Source organism: Stegostoma tigrinum, chromosome 13, assembly GCF_030684315.1.
Source record: "Stegostoma tigrinum isolate sSteTig4 chromosome 13, sSteTig4.hap1, whole genome shotgun sequence".
Taxonomy (NCBI): domain Eukaryota; kingdom Metazoa; phylum Chordata; class Chondrichthyes; order Orectolobiformes; family Stegostomatidae; genus Stegostoma; species Stegostoma tigrinum.
The window spans coordinates 60742076-60761793 of record NC_081366.1 but is presented as its reverse complement, the minus strand read 5'-3'; positions in this window follow the sequence as shown (position 1 = coordinate 60761793).

Sequence of the window (19718 nt, the reverse complement as noted above, 5' to 3'; positions counted from 1 at the left end):
AAGAAAGAAAGAAAGAATAAAAGAAAGATTGAACGAGGAGGAATTTGTTAAGAGTATTCAAGAAAACTTTCTCACTTGATATATGAATGTACCTACAGAGAAGGAGCAAAATCTGATGGTCTCTTGGGAAATAAGCCAGGCCAAGTGACTGAGGTGTTAGTGGGGCAGGACTATGGGGTCAGTTATCATAATTTTAAAATTTTTAAAAAAGATTTGGAAAAGGATAGGCCTAATCTGGGTGTTAAAGTTCTAAATTGGAGTAAAGCCAATTTTGGTATTAGACAGGAACTTTAAAAAGTTGACTGGGGAAGACTGTTATAACAAGGTGTAGAGTTGGATGAACACAGCAGGCAAAGCAGCATCAGAGGAGCAGGAAAGCTGATGTTTCCAGCTTAGACCCTTCTTCACAGCAAATACTGAAGCAAAATATTTGTTTAGTATCTCACCCATCTCGTGTGGCTCTTACACATAGACAGCCTCGATGATCCTTAAGGGATCCTATCCTCTCCCTATTTACTCTTTGCCCAAAAAGTCCTTGTAGAATCTCTTAGACCTTAGAATCTCTTAACCTTATTTGACAAAGCTATCCCAGGTCCCATTTTTTCCCACCTGATCTTACTTTTAAATGTGCTCTGACTCACCCTATCTTCCTCCAGAGAGTGATCCCATGTCTCAGTGCCTGTAGTTATCCAGTTTTACCTACAGTACCAGCCTTACCCTTCACACAGACAGAACATACTCTTGTTATCTCAATTTTCTGAAGACCCTTTCTCTGAAGAAGGGTCTAGACACGAAACGTCAGCTTTCCTGCTCCACTGACACTGCTTGGCCTGCTGTGTTCATCCAGCTCTACACCTTGTTATCTCAGATTCTGCAGTATCTGCAGTTCCTACTGTCTCTGGGGAAGACTATTTGCAGGTAAAGGGACATCTAGCATGTAGGAGGCTTTCAAAAATGAGATAACAAGAGTATGTTCTGTTAGTGTGATGGGCAAGGCTGGTACTGTGGGGGAAACTGGATGTCTAGAGATGCTGAGACTTGGGATCAATCTCTGGAGAAAATAGGGGGAGTCAGAGCACACTTAAAAGTGAGATCAGGAGGGGAAAAAAAGGGTACCTGAAATAGTTTGTCAAATAAGGTTAAGGAGAATCCTAAGAGATTCTACAAGCACTTTATGGGCAAAGAGTAAGTAGGGAGAGGATAGGGTCCCTTAAGGATCATCAAGGCTGTCTATGAGTGGCAGGCAGATTCTTCGCTTGCGAAGATCAGTTGGGAAGAGATTCATCAGCGATTTCTTTGGCACAACTATTGGTAGCTGTAGAGTCCTATCCTGGACCTGCAGATCCTGGGGCAGTGCGGGCAGGGGAATGCTGCGGACAGCTGGGCTTGAGATGTGGGCTCCTTCCTGCGTTTCCGTCTGTCCTCTGCAGCTGCTCTCCTCAAACATTCGAACTGCTCCGTCGCTGTCGTAGTTTTCTTCCGCCATGCGACACTTTCAGAGGCCAGCTTTTGCCATTCCGTTGAGGTGATGCCGGCCTGAGACAGCTGTTGCTTCAGTTGGTCCTTGTAGCACTTGCCATCGCAGAGTTCCCCGAAGAACACTGTCTTGGGTATTCTGGTGTTGTCTATCCGCGATACGTGATCCGACCATCAAAGTTACTTCAGGAGAAGGGTCGCTTCGATGCCGGGGAGCCGGGCCTTTTCCAGCACTTCGTTCGAGATGCGGTCCTGCCAGGTGATGCCCAATAGAGAGCACAGGCAACATTGGTGGAATCGTTCCAGCAGCCGCATATGTTTCCGATACAGAGCCCAGGCCTCGGAGCCATAGAGCAGTGTGGTGATGACCGCGGCCTCGTAAACCTGGATTTTTGTCGACATGCTTATCGAGTGGTTTCCCCATACATTCTTCCGCAGTCACCCGAAGGCGCTACTTGCTTTCGCAAGGCGATTGTCAACATCTCCTGTGACTGTAGCATCATTGGAGATTATGCTTCCCAGGTATGTGAAGCGTTCGACCGTATTGAGGGGGTGGCCGTCGATCGAGATTCGAGGTGGGTTGTATGCGCCGCACGGTGGCTTCTGGTACAGGGTCTCGGTCTTCTTCAGACTGATCGTTAGCCCGAAAGCCTTTGCAGCTTCAGAGAAGCACGTCACTGCAGTCTGTAGCGCATCTTCTGTGTGTGTGAGTAGGGCGCAGTTGTCCACATACAGCAGCTCCATGATTGGCTCCTGTGTTGTCTTCGTGCGAGCAAGGAAGCGGCGCAGATTGAAGATATTGCTGTCTGGGCGGAAGCGAATGTAGATGCTGTTCGTGATGCCCTCCTTCACTTCCTGCAGTATCATGTTGAAGAAGATGGTGAAGAGCGTTGGTGCCAAGACGCAGCCCTGCTTCACGCCGTTGCTGATGGGGAACGGGTGTGATAGGTCACCGTTGTATTTCACCTTGCCGCTCTGACCTTCATGAAGTTGCTGTAGGATGGTTAAGAACTTTGGAGGGCATGCGAGCTTCCCCAGGGTTTTCCATAGACCGTCGTGGCTGACAGTACCGAAGGCTTCGGTGAGGTCAATGAATGCCGCATACAGTCCAATGTTCTGCTCACGGTATTTCTCCTGAAGTTGGCGTAGTGTGAAGATCATGTCAGATGTGCCTCTGTTTGCTCTAAAACCACATTGTCTTTCTGTCAGGTTGTCCTCTGCAATGGTGGGAATCAGCCTGTCCAAGAGGATTCTGGATCATCCGGGCCATAGACAGCAGAGTGACACCTCTGTAGTTCGAACAGTCTGATTTCTCACCCTTGTTCTTATACAGGGAGATTATTACAGAGTCACGTAGATCAGCTGGCACCTCACCTTGTTCCCAGAGTGCAAATAGGTTGGTGAGTTCGTTCAGCAGCGAAGCTCCTCCTAATTTGTATACTTCTGCAGGGATTCCGTCGATACCGGGGCCTTTGTGGAGTTTCAGCTTAGAGATGGCGGATTGAACCTCATCCAGCGTTGGTGGACGGTCGAGTTCGGATCTGATGTCCTGCTGCAGGATTCTCTCGATGGACGCTGTTTGTACTTGGCGATTGTCCGCGAAGAGGTTCTCGTAGTGTTCTGTCGATCGCTCCATAATGGCTTCCTTGTCAGTAAGCAAACTGGCACCGTCAGCAGAGCGCAAAGAGGCCTGAAGTTGATGGGTTGGTCCACGCATCGTGCACAGAGACTCATAAAAAGATCTGGTGTTGCCAGTGTCAGCATACTGCTGTGTTTGTTCTGCCAGTTTTGACCACCAGTCATTTTGCATCGTTCTGAGGTTGGCTTGCAGGGTACTGCATGCAGCTCTGTATTCTGCTTTAGCTGCTTTGTTGTCAGATCTGGATAGCAATGTCTGATGGGCAGAGCATTTCTTCTGGAGGAGAGTCTGTATCTCAGTGTCACTTTCGACAAACCAGTCTCTGTTCCTCCTTGAAATGTATCCAGCCACCTGAACAGCTGTATCTCACATTGCAGAATTCAGGTGATTCATGTCTTTCCTGTGTTGCCATCTGTGTCTGATGAGTCCTTGGATTTCAGTCTCTTCTCGAGCTTGGACTGGAATTCGTCACAAAGAATGCGGAGCTTTCTTACGTGGATTTTCTTGGAACATGGTCCCCTTTTCTTTGTCACTGGCTTGACTACTAGTCTTATTTTCATCCGTACCAACCTATGGCCCGTGTAGCAGTCCGCACTCGGCATAGCCCTGGTCTGTAGGATGTCCGATCTATCGCTTTGGCGCACTAGGACGTAGTCCAGGAGGTACCAATGTTTGGATCGGGGATACTTCCAAGTTGTCTTGAATCTTGCTTTCTGTTGGAACAGTGTGTTTGTTACCACCAGTCCGAGTTCTGTGCAGAGCTCCAGAAGCAGCCTCCCACTGTCGTTACAGCTTCCAATGCCATGCCGACCCAGGACTCCAGGCCATGCCTCTGAGTCGTTGCCCACCCTCGCATTGAAGTCGCCTAGGACAATGAGTTTGTCAATCCTGCTGACTTTCAGGAGGAGAGACTTGAGCTGGCCATAGAAGGCTTCTCTGACTGCGGGCTCAGTTTGCAGTGTGGGGGCGTAGACGCTCACAAGAGTGGCAAACTGGTTGGCTTGTAGTGGGAGTCGTAGGGTCATGAGGCAATCTGAGTGGCTGAGTGGTAGGCTTTGGAGCTTTTCGGCGATTGTCTTCTTGATCATGAAACCTACACCTGAGAGTCTGTTGTCGGTGCTGCTTCTGCCGGACCAGAACAGAGTGTAGCCTGCACCATGTTCTACCAATGAACCTTGGCCTGTGAAATGGACTTCACTTAGAGCAGCGATATCGATGTTCAGCCGGGACAGTTCACGTGCGACGAGGCCGATCGTCTTTGCGGGTGTTTGTTTTCTGGCGAGTCTTGCATTGTGCGTACATTCCAGCAGGCTAGCTTGAGGTTTGTTAAGTGTTTAGATTTAATCCGTTTGTTCTTACCACTTGAGGAAGATGCCCATTGGCTGCGGCGAACCAACCAGGTGATGATAAGGCAAGCTTTCTTTGAATTGCCTTTTCTAGGTCCGTCTCCATTAGGAGCAAGCAGTGCTGTCCCTGAAGAGGACTGCTTGGTCACTCAGAGGGCTGCCAAATGCTGTTGTTGCCTCGAGTCAACAAACAGACAACCCGTAGGTCTGAGCTGCCTACATGCAGACTAGGACTTCTAGAGTCATCTAACATCTGCCAGTATGCCCCTCCTCCATTGCTGTAGGACTTTTCTTACCACCTGCTCTGCATAGTTTTATAGTGACAGTTGATGCGCGCAAACCGACGCCACTCTTTAGGGCAGGGGACGTTGCACAGTGGCATAGCAAGCTGAGACAACTGCGGCGGCTGTGAGGTTGTAGGTTGAGATTCAGAGTTTTCCTTCTCCTAGAGGGACTGCCTGCCAAGGCTGACGAGTTTTCTCAACCCGGGTTTGGAGTCAGAGTTGTCCTTCTCCTAGGCTGGACTGCTCCGCTTTGCTAGATATGGTTATTTTTTGTTGTTGTTGCTGGTTTCGATGGCGTATGTCAGCAAACAAACAAAATACGCCACTACAGCATCTTCCAGCTGCTGGGGGATCCATCTTCGCGTCCACCGGAGGCCTCTCCTTTGGCCGGCTGCTGTCGTTGCTACGGCTGTGAGGAGATTGCCGCCAAGCAGCGACGAGTGGACGGTACACAGTCAAACCGAACCTGTGGTGATCCTAGCACTGGCCGACATTCTAAGAGTGCTCTGCGGTGTAAAAGTTGCTGAGAGCCGCTCAGCGCCGCTATCGCAGATTCTACTGAGCCACAATGTTCCGCCTGTCTATGTGTAGAGCCACAGGAGATGGGTGAGATATTAGACAAATATTTTGCCTCAATATTTGCTGTGGAGAGAGACGTGGAAGCGAGAATTCACATTATGGAAGAGGAGGCGCTGGAAGTCGTAAAATACATGAAGGCAGACAAATCTCCAGGACCTGATGAAGTGTGTCTCAGAACGTTTTGGAAAGCTAGGAAAGTGATTGACAGCCAATTTGAGGTGCTGGAAGACTTCAGGGTGGCTAACGGTGTGCCACGGCTTCAGAAAGGTTGCAAACTGAAGCCAAGGAACTATAGCCAGTCAATTTGATGTCAGTGGTGTGCAAGCTGATGGAGGGAATGCTGTAAGATAAAGCGTGAAGCTGGATGAACACAGCAGGCCAAGCAGCATCTCAGGAGCACAAAAGCTGACGTTTCGGGCCAAGACCCTTCATCAGAGAGGGGGATGGGGTGAGGGTTCTGGAATAAATAGGGAGAGAGGGGGAGGCGGACCGAAGATGGAGAGAAAAGAAGACAGGTGGAGAGGAGAGTACAGGTGGGGAGGTAGGGAGGGGATAGGTCAGTCCAGGGAAGATGGACAGGTCAAGGAGGTGGGATGAGGTTAGTAGGTAGGAGATGGAGGTGCGGCTTGGGGTGGGAGGAAGGGATGGGTGAGAGGAAGAACAGGTTAGGGAGGCAGAGACAGGCTGGGCTGGTTTTGGGATGCAGTGGGGGGAGGGGATGAGCTGGGCTGGTTGTGTGATGCAGTGGGGGGAGGGGACGAACTGGGCTGGTTTTGGGATGCGGTGGGGGAAGGGGAGATTTTGAAGCTGGTGAAGTCCACATTGATACCATTGGGCTGTAGGGTTCCCAAGCGGAATATGAGTCGCTGTTACTGCAACCTTCGGGTGGCATCATTGTGGCACTGCAGGAGGCCCATGATGGACATGTCATCTAAAGAATAGGAGGGGTAGTTGAAATGGTTCGCGACTGGGAGGTGCAGTTGTTTATTGCGAACTGAGCGGAGGTGTTCTGCAAAGCGATCCCCAAGCTTTCGCTTAGTTTCCCCAATGTAGAGGAAGCCACACTGGATACAATGGATACAGTATACCATTTGGCAGATGTGGTGAACCTCTGCTTAATATGGAAAGTCATCTTGGGGCGTGGGATGGGGGTGAGGGAGGAGGTGTGGGAGCAAGTGTAGCACTTCCTGCGGTTGCAGGGGAAGGTGCCGGGTGTGGTGGGGTTGGAGGGCAGTGTGGAGCGACCAAGGGAGTCATGGAGAGAGTGGTCTCTCCGGAAAGCAGACAAGGGTGGGGATTGAATAATGTCTTGGGTGGTGGGGTTGGATTGTAAATGGCGGAAGTGTCGGAGGATAATGCGTTGTATCCGGAGGTTGGTGGGGTGGTGTGTGAGAACGAGGGGGATCCTCTTTGGGCGGTTGTGGCGGGGGCGGTGTGTGAGGGATGTGTTGCGGGAAATGCGGGCGATGCGGTCAAGGGCGTTCTCGACCACTGTGTGGGGAAAGTTGCGGTCCTTGAAGAACTTGGACATCTGGGATGTGCGGGAGTGTAATATCTCATCCTGGGAGCAGATGCGGCGGAGGCGGAGGAATTGGGAATAGGGGATGGAATTTTTGCAGGAGGGTGGGTGGGAGGAGGTGTATTCTAGGTAGCTGTGGGAGTTGGTGGGCTTGAAATGGACATCAGTTACAAGCTGGTTGCCTGAGATAGAGACTGACAGGTCCAGGAAGGTGAGGGATGTGTTGGAGATAGCCCAGGTGAACTTGAGATTGGGGTGGAAGGTGTTGGTGAAGTGGATGAACTGTTCGAGCTCCTCTGGGGAGCAAGAGGCAGCGCAATACAGTCATCAATGTAACGGAGGAAGAGGTGGGGTTTGGGGCCTGTGTAGGTGCCGAAGAGGGACTGTTCCATGTAACCTATAAAGAGGCAGGCATAGCTGGGGCCCATGCGGGTGCCCATGGCCACCCCCTTTGTCTGTAGGAAGTGGGAGGAATCAAAAGAGAAGTTGTTGAGGGTGAGGACGAGTTCAGCTAGGCAGATGAGGGTGTCGGTGGAGGGGGACTGGTCGGGCCTGCGGGACAGGAAGAAGTGGTGGGCCTTGAGGCCATCTGCATGCAGAATACAGGTGTATACGGACTGGACGTCCATGGTGAAAATGAGGTGTTGGGGGCCAGGGAATTGGAAGTTCTGGAGGAGGTGGAGGGCATGGGTGGTGTCACGGATGTAGGTGGGAGATAGGTTATTTTTTCATTTGAAATGGCAAGTACTGGTTATGGATAAAAGGCATGGCTTTATGTGTGGAAAATCAAATCTCACAAATTTGATTAAGCTTTTTGAAGAGGTTGCTCGGAAGAAAAATGAAGGGAATATATCCTGAAACCATGCAAGCTGCTGTGTAAATGCAAAATATTCTTAATATCTATCGTTTTAATGCATTTGAGCCTCACATAAATGACTCACCTTCCCTCTCTGTACTTTTAAACGTTCTTTATCCTAACTGTTGCAGTCATGTCTTTTGTCACCTAGATCTCATGCTGAGATTCTCTTGGAACATAGGATCCAGGGGCAGATAACCAGTTGAGTACAAGATAGGCTTGATGATAGGGTGGTGGTAAAGTGTTGTTGTTTTCACTGGAGGCCTGTGATCAATGGTGTGCCACTGGATTGATTCTGGGTCCACTGTTGTTTAAGAGTTATCTCAACGATTTTGAGTAAGAATATATGAGGCATGGTTGGTAATTTTGCAGATGACACTAAAATTAGTATGGTGGATTGTGAAGATGGTTATCTAACAGTACAATGGGACCTGTATCAGATAGGCCAAAACTAGAGGCATAGATTTAAGATTAAGGGGAAAGATTTGAATGGGTCAACTTTTTCAAACAAAAGGGAGGTGCATGTATGAAATGAGCTGTCAGATGAAGTGGTAGAGGCAGGCACAATTACAACATCTAAAAGACATTTGGACAGGTCCAAGAATAGGAAATGTTTAGAGGGATAAGAGCCAAGCAGAGACAAATGGGACTTTTTCAGTTTAGGGTATGTGATTGGCATAGATGGGTTGGATTGAAGGGTGTGTTTCCATATTGTTTTGACTCTCTAGCTTTACCTAGAATTTAACCCTTTTGTCCTTATTTGAACCAAGACTATACTGAGGTCAGGAGCTAAGTGCCATAGAGGAGCCCAAACTGAGCATCAGTGAGCTTGTCACTGCTAGGCAAGCGCTGCTTGATGGCACTATTCACAATTGGTTCCATTGCTTTAATGATGATTGAGATGGAGTGGGAATTGGCCAGATTATACCTGTTTTGTAATTTCTAAACAGAACATACCTGTGTAATTTTCCATGTTATAACAAAACTTAAGAATTGCAATGCTGGAAATCTGAAACAAAAACTGAAAGAAACTCAACACATCTAACAATCTTCCTAGAAAGAAAAACAGAGTTAACATTTTTCGTCCAGTGACTTTTCATCAAGCCCTCAGCTCATTTAAAGAGAACCTGGATCTACACCTGACACACTAACTGGCAAGACTATGGACAAGATGCTGGAATGGATTAGATTGTGTGGCTAGTTTAGATTAGATTCCCTACAATGTGGAAACTGGCCCTTTGGCCCAACAAGTCCACACTGCCCTTTGGAGCATCCTACCCAAACCCATTCCCCCTATAACCCCCACACCCCTGAACACTATGGGCAATTATAGCATGGCTGATTCACCTCACCTGCACACCTTTGGACTGTGGAAGGAAACCCACACAGACACAGGGAGAATGTGCAAACTCTGCACAGACAGTTACCTGAGGCTGGAATTGAACCCAGGTCCCTGGTGCTGTGAGGCTGCAGAGCTAACCACTGAGCCACTGTGCCACCCCAAAGGGACTGTCCTTTGCACACTGACTGAATGAGCTTATCTAAATATCTTATATGACATTTCCTCCACAGCATTTTTGCCAGTCAGGAAGTTCTTCACAAATTTCCCATTTACTCTTTGCTGAGGCCGTCCTCTGGTATTGATGTCAATATTGAACATTTGATTCCGCAAAGAATGTCAGAGAAGATGGTTGGATTTTTGAAGTAATTAGTCTTCTCTTTCTGCAGCTGTAATGAGGGATGCACACATGAACCTTCTATTCTTGCTGTATTTTTTAATTGCATTGGATTCTTATCATATTTGATGATAGAAAGTAAAGTTGGTTTGAATGTTTTGGCATTTAAACAGCCAAATTGATTATTTCAAGGATCTATCACTAATGTTTATCCATCATTATATCTCTGATTAGGTTGATTAAAAATACACAAATTCCTGGTGGTTGTGGGTTCAATGGAATCCAATGATCAGCGTTGAGGATTCTTCTGTTGTTGGAAAACAGTTGGTGGTTAGATTGAAGACAGTGTAGGCCTGGAGGAACATAACAGGTCAGGCAGCATCAAAGGAGCAGGAAAGTCGACGTTTCGAGTTTACGCTCTTCATCAGGACCTGTTGCCTCAGCTGCTGTCTTCCTTCAGCTCCAACCTGTATTGACTCTAACTCCAGCATTTGCAGTTCTTACTATCTCCTGGAGGTTAGCTTCTCTGTTGTATAGATAGTCATTGCCTAACAGTTAAATGACACATGTTACTTGCTATTCATCACTCAAGCCTGAATATTGTATGGCTCTTCTTCTTGACTGGTTAAGTACCTCTGAAGCAATCATCAGGGAAACATCCCGATGGTTCCTGGTGCCAGTAAACTCGGGTGACTCCTGGTTTGAATGGATTGTTTTATGAACAGAAACTCTACTCACTGGAGTTTAGAAGAATAAGAGGTGGTATCAGTGATACATATAGGAGGCCTAAGACGCTTGACAAAGTAAATGCTGCGAGGATGTTTCCCCTCATGGCAGAGTCAAGTCCAGAGGGCACAGTCTCAGAACAAATTGGGTGCCTATTTAAAACTAAGATGAGGAGGAATTTCTTTACTCAGAGGGTCATTGGAATTCTGTACCTCAGAGAGCTTTGGACCAGAGTCCTGAATATATTAAAAAAAGAGATAGATAGACTCTAGATCAGTTGGGGGATCAAGGGTAATAGGGAAAAGGCAGGAAAGTAGACGTGAGGAATGTCCTTAATCCTATTAAATGGCAAAGCAAGCTCAAGGGCCCAAATGGCCTTCTCCTGCTTCCACTTCTTTTGATCTTGGGGCAGCACGGTGGCTCAGTGGTTAGCACTGCAGCCTCACAGCACCAGGGACCTGCGTTCAATTCCAGCCTCGAGTGACTGTCTGTGCGGAGTTTGCATGTTCTCCCTGTGTCTGCATGGGTTTCCTCCGGATGCGCCGGTTTCCTCCCACAGTCCAAATGGTGTGCAGGCTAGGTGGATTGGCCTCACAGGGGTGTGTGTGTTATAGGGGGATGGGTCTGGATGGAATGCTTCAAGGGGCCGTGTGGACTTGTTGGGCCGAAGGGCCTGTTTCCACACTGTAGGGAATCTAATCTAATCTTAATACAATGATCTTAGATCAGAGATTTGGCCTCCCCTCATGCCTCATACACAACTGACACTTCAGTTATTTGGTCATAAATCCTTGACAATGAAAGAAAATACTCAGAGAACTGGAAATGTGATTTTTAAAAATGTATAAATGGTAACACACAACTAGTCATGTAATACCTGTTGGGAGGGAAGCTGAGTTTAGCTGTCAGGTTGTTAACATTTGTATCTGACCTAGTTCACATCAGCAATGAACTGTTTTAAAATGCTTATAATGCAAGAGGGGATATTTAAAGAAGAGGGGTTCATGATTCTGTTGAGCTATGAATGATTTGACTGAAAGGTGAATGAGATCAAAGAGCTAGAAGAAGGATCAGTGGAGATATAGATGTTTTCACCATTTAAAAGTGTCTTGTGAAGGCAATCCTCCCATTTGCTGTCAATTTGATCCCAGGGTTATGGGGCAGCCAAATAGCCATGTATCAGGAGATTTTGGCACCAATAAAGCATTGAACACGCTTGCCGTCATTGCTTGGATCTTTGAGTATAGCTAGTAGGATGTTATGTCGCGGTTGGACAGAATGTTGGTGAGACCTGTTCTGCAGTACTGTTTCCAGTTCTGATCTCCCTATTATAGGAAGGATATTATGAAACTGGAAAGGGTTCAGAAAAGAGTTACAACCTAGTTGCAGGAATAGAAGGATTGAGTCATGGGGAGAGGCTGGGACTTTTTTGCCTGAAATGGAGAAAGTTGAGGGGTGACCTTCTCGAGGTTTTTAAAATCATAAGGTGAAAGTCAAGAGTTTTTTTCCCCCAGAGTGGGAGGTGTTCAAAACCAGGTGAGAGGAGAAAGATTTAAAAAGGACATGCAGGGCAACTTTTTTACAAAGAGGGTGGTTTGTGGTGTGGAATGAACTACCAGAGGAAGTGTTGGATGCAGATACAATTGCAGCACTTAAAAGATATTTGGATAAGTTTGTGAATAGGCAAAGTTTGGAAGGATATGGGCCAAATGCAGTAAGTGGTGCTAGTTTAGTTTGGGATAATGGTTGGCATGGAAATGGTTGTACCAAAGGGTCAGCTTCCATGCTGGGTGACTCTATGTCTCTATGAGTATCCATCCTTCTGACATTATGATGAGTCAAGGTTATTGACATAGATGTTGATGGTTAAGCCTAAAACACTAAATGTAGAAGACCAAATCTAAGCTGAAATAGCTTATCAGTGGAGAGAAACGAGTTAATGAGGTGAAATTTCCTAAATTTTGGCAAAGTCTTTTAGCTTGGTGGGAGACTAATGGTAGATGTTGTGCCGAGGCCCCTGTAATTTAACATCTCAATGATTATGCAAGTGTCAGGCCAATACAATTGTGCCAAGAAGAGGTGGAGCTCTTTGCCACTGCCAGGATTTTTGGATGTTCACACCACTGGTGCCGTATTTAAAGCGCAATATTTACAGTTGTGTGCACCACTTCAGACACTGCAATTCAGGAACTGGCCCTTACACCATGGCCTTGCAGCAAATAGAGCAGAGGGGAGCTGGCACCTTGTTTTGCTGACAGGCACTTGAAGGTGTTGGTAAATTTGGTGCTGGAGATAAGTGCTATTTTCTCCAGGCTGCCCAAGGGTACTTTGCTATCAGATACAGCCCACATGAACTGAAATAGGGCCTGGGTCAGTGCAGTGTCCCAGGTTAAAATAAATGTCCATCACCATCTTCTATGTACCATTTCAAATTGTCAGAGCTACAATATTCACAATAACTCAACAACTGTGCACACCTCTCATGATGAATCATGGGCCACACCCAGCACATCCACTCAATAGCTCTCAATCATATTATCCTCCCAAACTGTCAACCATTCCTCCCCTTCGTACTTGTACTTCTGTCTCACTGACTGGGGCCACTCTCCTACTTCTGTATCACTGCAAACAACTCTCCTATCTCCATCCATACTCAACCTTCCCTTTGTGTCATTTGCAGGAATAGTCTCTCACAACTGAACTGGCAGGGCTAAAACTAACAACAGAGTGGTGGACATTAAATTTCTTAACCTGTAAGGACACAGTTGGCTGGAGAAAGGAGCAACCACTCATTTGGGGACAACAAGTCTGCAATGAGCAAATGACCAAATGAGCTTTATTGTGTTGTGTTGTGCCATTAACACTAGTGTTAATTTCATTCTTATCTTGAACAAGCTCTTACCCTTTTTCATTACTAATACCTTCTCTTCTCTTATGTACAAGCGAGACCCAGCAAATGTAACAAGAGGAAGCTAGCACCGCCCACACTCAGTTCACGCTCCATCATTATGGAAGAAGCTACTGAACCCTTGGCGAATGCACTGGCAAAGCTTTCACTTTTGTACCTTCCACCAACTCTGAAACTTTCATTTTAGTATTTTTACTAATTTGATTAGAATCAGGCTCAATCTGGAAAGTACATCATTGACACTTCTGTGCAGCTCGACCAGGAAGAAATGCCCCAGAGTCCGGGACACTCAGAAGGCTGTCAGAGAATGGGCACCCATTCAGCCACTGGCAAAAGATGCATGGACTTGAGCAATAGTAACATTGTTAAAAGGACAGCAGGCAGATTTATCAGAAACAGTCAATAAAGCTGATTGAGAATGGAGGAGTCCATTGATATTTTCGATTGTGTGCTGGTTCCAGCTGGGGTTTGGCAGATTCCATGAAGAAGTTTGCTATTGCCATGGAGATTCAAGTCCAGCATATCCATTGTTAGCTGGATATGAATCCAGACTTGTAGCCTTTTGTGCTCAGCATTAATGGCAAAGTGAGACGTGGATGAGGAGCCTGGCCTCACTCTTTTCTCAAAGTGAAACAGCGAGATGCCAATAGGCACTCAAATGGAGGATAAGACACATGGAAGCTTTCAGACATGATGTTGAAGCCTGCAGAATTGCAGAATGTGAAGAGGGTGAGCCTGTACTTGGGTCTGAAAAGGTATAGTGGACTGGTCGGGGAAACTTGTATAACCAAAAGAAAATAAAGCAAAGAAAGGAAGTTCAAACCCTGTTCCTTCAACCAGGAAGTGAGTTTCAGTGATGTGCCTCGTAAGCTTGATGGTGCAATGCTCCATAGTGGTCTCTCAGACATCTCTCCAGATCAATATACCGCATTCTCAGAAGAATGCTCTTACTCCTACATTTTGCTGCATTCAGGACACCCCATCCTTTGATGGCTCCGGTTGCAAAGTGCCCAGCATCCCAGGCTGGTGCGACCCAAACTTTCTCATCTTTGCCGCAATGGACCTGTGGTTTATTCCCCTTTGCCTCTCGTAGGTTTACGTGAATGCGTTGTACCTCTACCTTGCATCAGTCTGAGTGTTTCCTAAAGGAGGTTATCAGCCATGTTTTGAGGGATGGATCTAGCAGCTGTCCTCTGTATCATCTAAGAACTTGGAAGAAAGCAGGGAACATTTGGGTTCCTGGATTGTATGCATCATGGCAGTTCACAGGATACCTCAGTGTGGAGCTCTGAGCTCTGTAACCCCATCCAGCCAAATGTCACAGAATCAAATACAAAAGCAATATTGTGTGAGTCTGCACTGCGATAGCGCTCTCTCCCAAAACAGCTATACTTTAACGTGACAAACCATGTCATCATAAACTTAGAGTCAGATATGGAATGTGGAACTGATTAGGGAATTGTCTTCCAGCGTGAAGTCTGAAAAGTGGTGCAGAAATGGCAAAGGTAAGTGAAACATTTAATTGTGCCTCTGCATATCTTTGTGTGACTGACATGACAGGTTGGTGGCGGGGGAACGGCGTGGAGGTAAAAAGTATGTAATGGTCAGGATCTATGATCATTTTCAGTATTAAAAGAATGACATTTTAATAGAATCCAATTTGATGCTACATGGGCGGGTTACAGAATCTGTGGGTGTATAGTTAATATATTTAACATGAGCAGGACCTGATGAGTAAATCATTGCACTCTGCCTCTATGTAGGAAAATAATTACATACACCACCCTCTCTGCACACTTGTGGCAGAAAGTTTGTCACTTATTGTGCAGTTGAGTTTGATGTGAAGATGACAAAATTGCAACTACATGTCATTGTGCCTGAACAAATGATTATCTCCCCCATTTTTCATGTTCTCTTTTCTGTTTCTGTCCTTGCATACCTGATGACATTTTAGCCTTTTGACTGAAATTGCCTCCTCTCAGTATCATTACTCCCTTGGCCACCCAGTGCAAAAAAACCCTAGCTTCAGACCCTGGATTTCTCCACAGTACTCTTCTGTGTACCTGCAATAAGTGTACTTGACCTGCAGGATTGGCCATGGCCCAATCCATAGACTGCAAGATCACAGATGGGCACACTCTGGTCAGAGCAATGTCCTGATGAGAATGCCCAATCCCCTGGACTCAGATTGGACAAGCTACTTGGCTGATTGTGGAATCTCTCCTTGAGAGTTCATGAAGCCCCTTCAATCCCCTAAGGACTGGCCAGATTGAAATTTCAGACACAGCCAATTGGTTAAGAAGCATACAGTGCATTTGCCACATAAGTTGCTGAAACATGCTGTACAGCACCATACAGTACTCTGCCTGCCTCTTACTCGCACTAAACAGTGATATAAACCAGAAGGGCCAGCAGCTTGTAATTTATGGTTGAAAATCCTAAGCACTAAAAGAAAATACAAATGCTGGAGTCTGAAAGCTATAATTTAGGACTGAACAGGCCTATACACTGAAAAGCACTGCAAACCATAGGCTGACAGCTTCAAAATCAGCGCACAGTGAGTGAGCACTAAGAAAGCAAATTAAGAAGCACAGGATGCATCTTGCATAAATGCCTGAATTCCATGCAAAGTGACCTGGCAGAAAAATGCATGGCTTAAGTGTTAGTGAGCTTCAAAGTGAAGTACTGAATGGTGAATGTGAGTTATTTGAAAGCAGTTGTGATAATGTGGTAAGGCTGGTAGTTTGGCAATGCCCCGTTACATGGAGGAAGGGTGAAAGAGGACAGTGTCCATGTAGCCCACATGGAAATAGTGGTGATGTTGGAACTGGATAATGATAAAGGGAAGAAGTCAGAGAGCTGTAGCACCAGACAGCCACTCTGTCTTTTGTGTTGAAAGCTATAGCCTCCTGGTTTCTTGGGGAATGAGGCATGAATCAAGAGCTGCACAGAAATAATGACATGCAATGTATGAGATAGATAGAAATACTTATATGTGAAGTGATTCACTTTGGGAAGAATAATAGGAAGGCAGAATACTGGGTCAATGGAAAGATTCTTGGTAGTGTGGATGTGCAGAGGGATCTTGTTGTCCATGTACATAGATCCCTGAAAGTTGCCACCCAGGTTGATAGTGCTGTTAAGAAGGCTTACGGGGTGTCAGGTTTTATTGGGAGAGGGATTGAGTTCTGGAGCCGTGATATCATGCTGCAACTGTACGAAAGGCTACTGCGGCCTCACTTGGAATATTGCATGCAGTTCTGGTCATCCCATTACAGGAAGGATGTGGAAGCATTGGAAAAGGTGCAGAGGAGATTTACCAGGATGTTGCCAGGTCTGGAGTGAAGACCTTATGAAGAAAGGCTGAGGGACTTGGGTGTGTTCTCATTGGAGGGAAGAAGACTAAGAAGGGATTTAATAGAGACAGACAAGAAAATTAGAGGATTAGATAGGGTGGACAGTGAGAGTCTTTTTCTGAGGATGATGACGTCAGCTCGTATGAGGGGGCATAGCTACAAATTGAGGAGTGATAGATTTAAGACAGATGTCAGAGGAAGGTTCTTTACTCAGAGAGTGATAAGGGTGTGGAACGCCCTGCCTGCCAATGTAGTTAACTCAGCCACATTGGGGGCATTTAAACAGTCCTTGGATAAGCAGATGGATGATGATGGTATAGTGTAAGGGGATGGGTTTAGGTTAGTTCACAGGTCAGCGCAACATCGAGGGCCGAAGGGCCTGTTCTGTGGTGAACTGTTCTATGTTCTATATTCCATGTTCTAAGATTGTCATGGACCTGCAGTTCCTATTATCTCTGATACCGTCAGCCTGCACCTGTTCCAGTAAATGATGGAAAATGGATATGAGTTTGCTCGCTGAGCTGGAAGGTTAGTTTTCAGACGTTTTGTCACCTTTTCTTTTTATTTGAAAAAATATACTTTATTCGTAAGATGTACAAAAAATAAAACATATTTACACACCTACCCAGGCATGCAAGCCGCTCCGGGTTACCCAGGGGGTACGTACACCAACTAAAGGGAATAAAAACAAACAAAGAAGAAAAAAAAACAAAGCAATGAAAATACCCCGGCAGTCGTCACCCCGCACAGTCCCCTTTGGCCCCCTGACCAGTTAGGGAAGGCACCAGCTGGGCCCAGTTACCAGATAGGGCCCTATTTTTCTATTCTGGACGAGGGGTTTCATACCGTGGTCTTTCCCCACCGCGCCTTGGCGGCAGCTGCCCCAAACTTTAGCGCGTCCCTCAGCACGTAGTCCTGGACCTTGGAGTGCGCCAGTCTGCAACACTCGGTCGGGGTCAGTTCTTTCAGCTGGCAGACCAGCAAGTTGCGGGCAGACCAAAGAGCGTCTTTCACTGCATTGATGGTCCTCCAGGCGCAGTTGATGTTGGTTTCAGTGTGCGCCCCGGGAAACAGCCTGTAGAGCACGGAGTCCCGCATCACGGAGCTGCTCGGGACGAACCTCGACAAATACCAATGCATCCCCCTCCAGACCTCCTGCCCATAGGCACACTCCAGAAGGAGGTGATCAACAGTCTCATCCCCACTGCAGCCACTTCGAGGGCAGCGTGTGGTGGGGCAGAGATTCCGGGCATGCATAAAGGATCTCACTGGCAGAGCCCCTCTCACCGCCAGCCAAGCAATGTCCTTATGCTTGTTTGAAAGTTCTGGTGATGATGCATTCTGGCAAATGACTTTGGCAGTCTGCGTGGGGAACCACATGACGGGATCCACCCTCTCCTTTTCCCGAAGGGTCTCGAGGATACTACATCCTCACCACTGCCTGACGGCCTTGTGGTCAAAGGTGTTTCCTTTCAAAAATTTCTCCACGAAGGACAGGTGGTACGGGACAGTCCAACTACTCGGAGCGTTCCGTGGCAACGAGGCCAGGCCCATCCTTCGCAACACCGGGGACAGGTAGAACCTCAGTAAGTAGTGACACTTGATGTTTGCGTACTGAGGATCTACGCACAGCTTGATGCAGCTGCACACAAAGTTAGCCGTCAGGGCGAGGGTGGCGTTCGGTACGCCCTTTCCCCCATTTTCCAGGTCTTTGTACATGGTGTCCCTGTGGACCCGGTCCATCCTCGACCCCCAAATGAAGTGGAAGATGGCCCGTGTGACCACAGCGGTGCAGGTCCAGGGAATAGGCCAGGCCTGCGCCACATACAACAGTACCGAAAGCCCCTCGCACCTGACAACCAGGTTCTTACCCGCGATGGAGAGGGACCGGAGCGTCCACCTGCCCAGCTTCTGCTTCAATTTGGTGATACGCTCCTCCCAAGTCTTAGTGCACGCCCCAGCTCCACCAAACCAAACACCCAGCACCTTCAGGTAGCCTGTCCTGATGGTGAAGGGGATGAAGGAGCGGTCGTCCCAGTTCCCGAAGAACATGACCTCGCTCTTACCCCTATTGACTTTGGCACCCGAGGCCAGTTCAAACTGGCCGCAGATGTCCAATAGTCTACTCACCGACCGACGATCGGTGCAGAAGACGGCGACATCGTCCATGCACAGGAGGTCTTGACCTGAAGGCCTCCGCTGCCTGGGATAGTCACGCCCTTCAGGCTCACGTCCTTCCTGATGGATGCGGCAAAGGGCTCCACACAGCACACGAACAAGGCAGGAGGGAGCGGGCAGCCCTGCCTGACTCCAGATCTGACAGGAAAACTGTCCGATTCCCACCCGTTGATCGAGACTGCGCTAACGATGTTGGCGTAGAGCAGGCGGATCCAATTGCAGATGCCCTCCCCGAACCCCAATTTGGAGAGGACGTCCCTCATGTAAGCATGAGAGACCCTGTCGAAGACCTTCTCCTGGTCCAGGCTGACGAGGCAGGTGTCCACCCGCCTGTCCTGTACGTAGGCGATTGTATCCCTGATGAGCGCGAGGCTCTCAGCGATCTTCCTGCCCGGCACAGCACAGGTTTGGTCAGGGTGAATCACCGACTCCAGGACAGACCTGACCCAGTTGGCTATGACCTTGGCCAGGATTTTTTAGTCCACGTTCAATAGTGAAATGGGACGCCGATTCTTAATTTCTTCCCTCTCCCTCTTCCTCTTGTAAATGAGGGTGACGATGCCCTTCCTCATGGACTTGCACATTTCCCCTGCCCGAAGCGCACTATCGTACACCTCTAGCAGGTCCTGGCTGACCAGGTCCCACAGAGCAGAATACAGCTCGACCGGTAAGCCGTTGCTCCCGGGAGTTCTATTCCTCTCCAAGGACTTGAGGGCTCTGGTCAGCTCGTCCAGGGATATCGGCCGGTCCAGCCACTCCCTCGTGCTGTCGTCTAAGACCTCCGTGATAGATGACAGGAACGGCTCGGAGGCCGTGCTGTCCGTGGGCTTCGTGTCATACAGTCCAGCATAGAAGGATCTGCTGATCCTCAAAATGTCGGGCCGAGACGACGTCACCGAGCCGTTGTCCTCCTTCAGCTGGCTAAGCACAGAGCTCTCTTTGTGCACCTTCTGAAAGAAGAAATGCAAGCACATCTCGTCCTGCTCCACGGAGCAGACCCTGGACCGGAAGATTATCCGGGAGGCCTCCGCGGTGAAGAGCGAGGCTTGCTGGCCCCTCACCTCGCGGAGGTCCTCCGTGACATCGACCCCCATCAACTGCAGACGGAGCAGGTTCAGCACCCTTTTCTGGAGGTGCGACAGCTTTCTCCGCTTCTCTCCCGCCTTCCAAACACC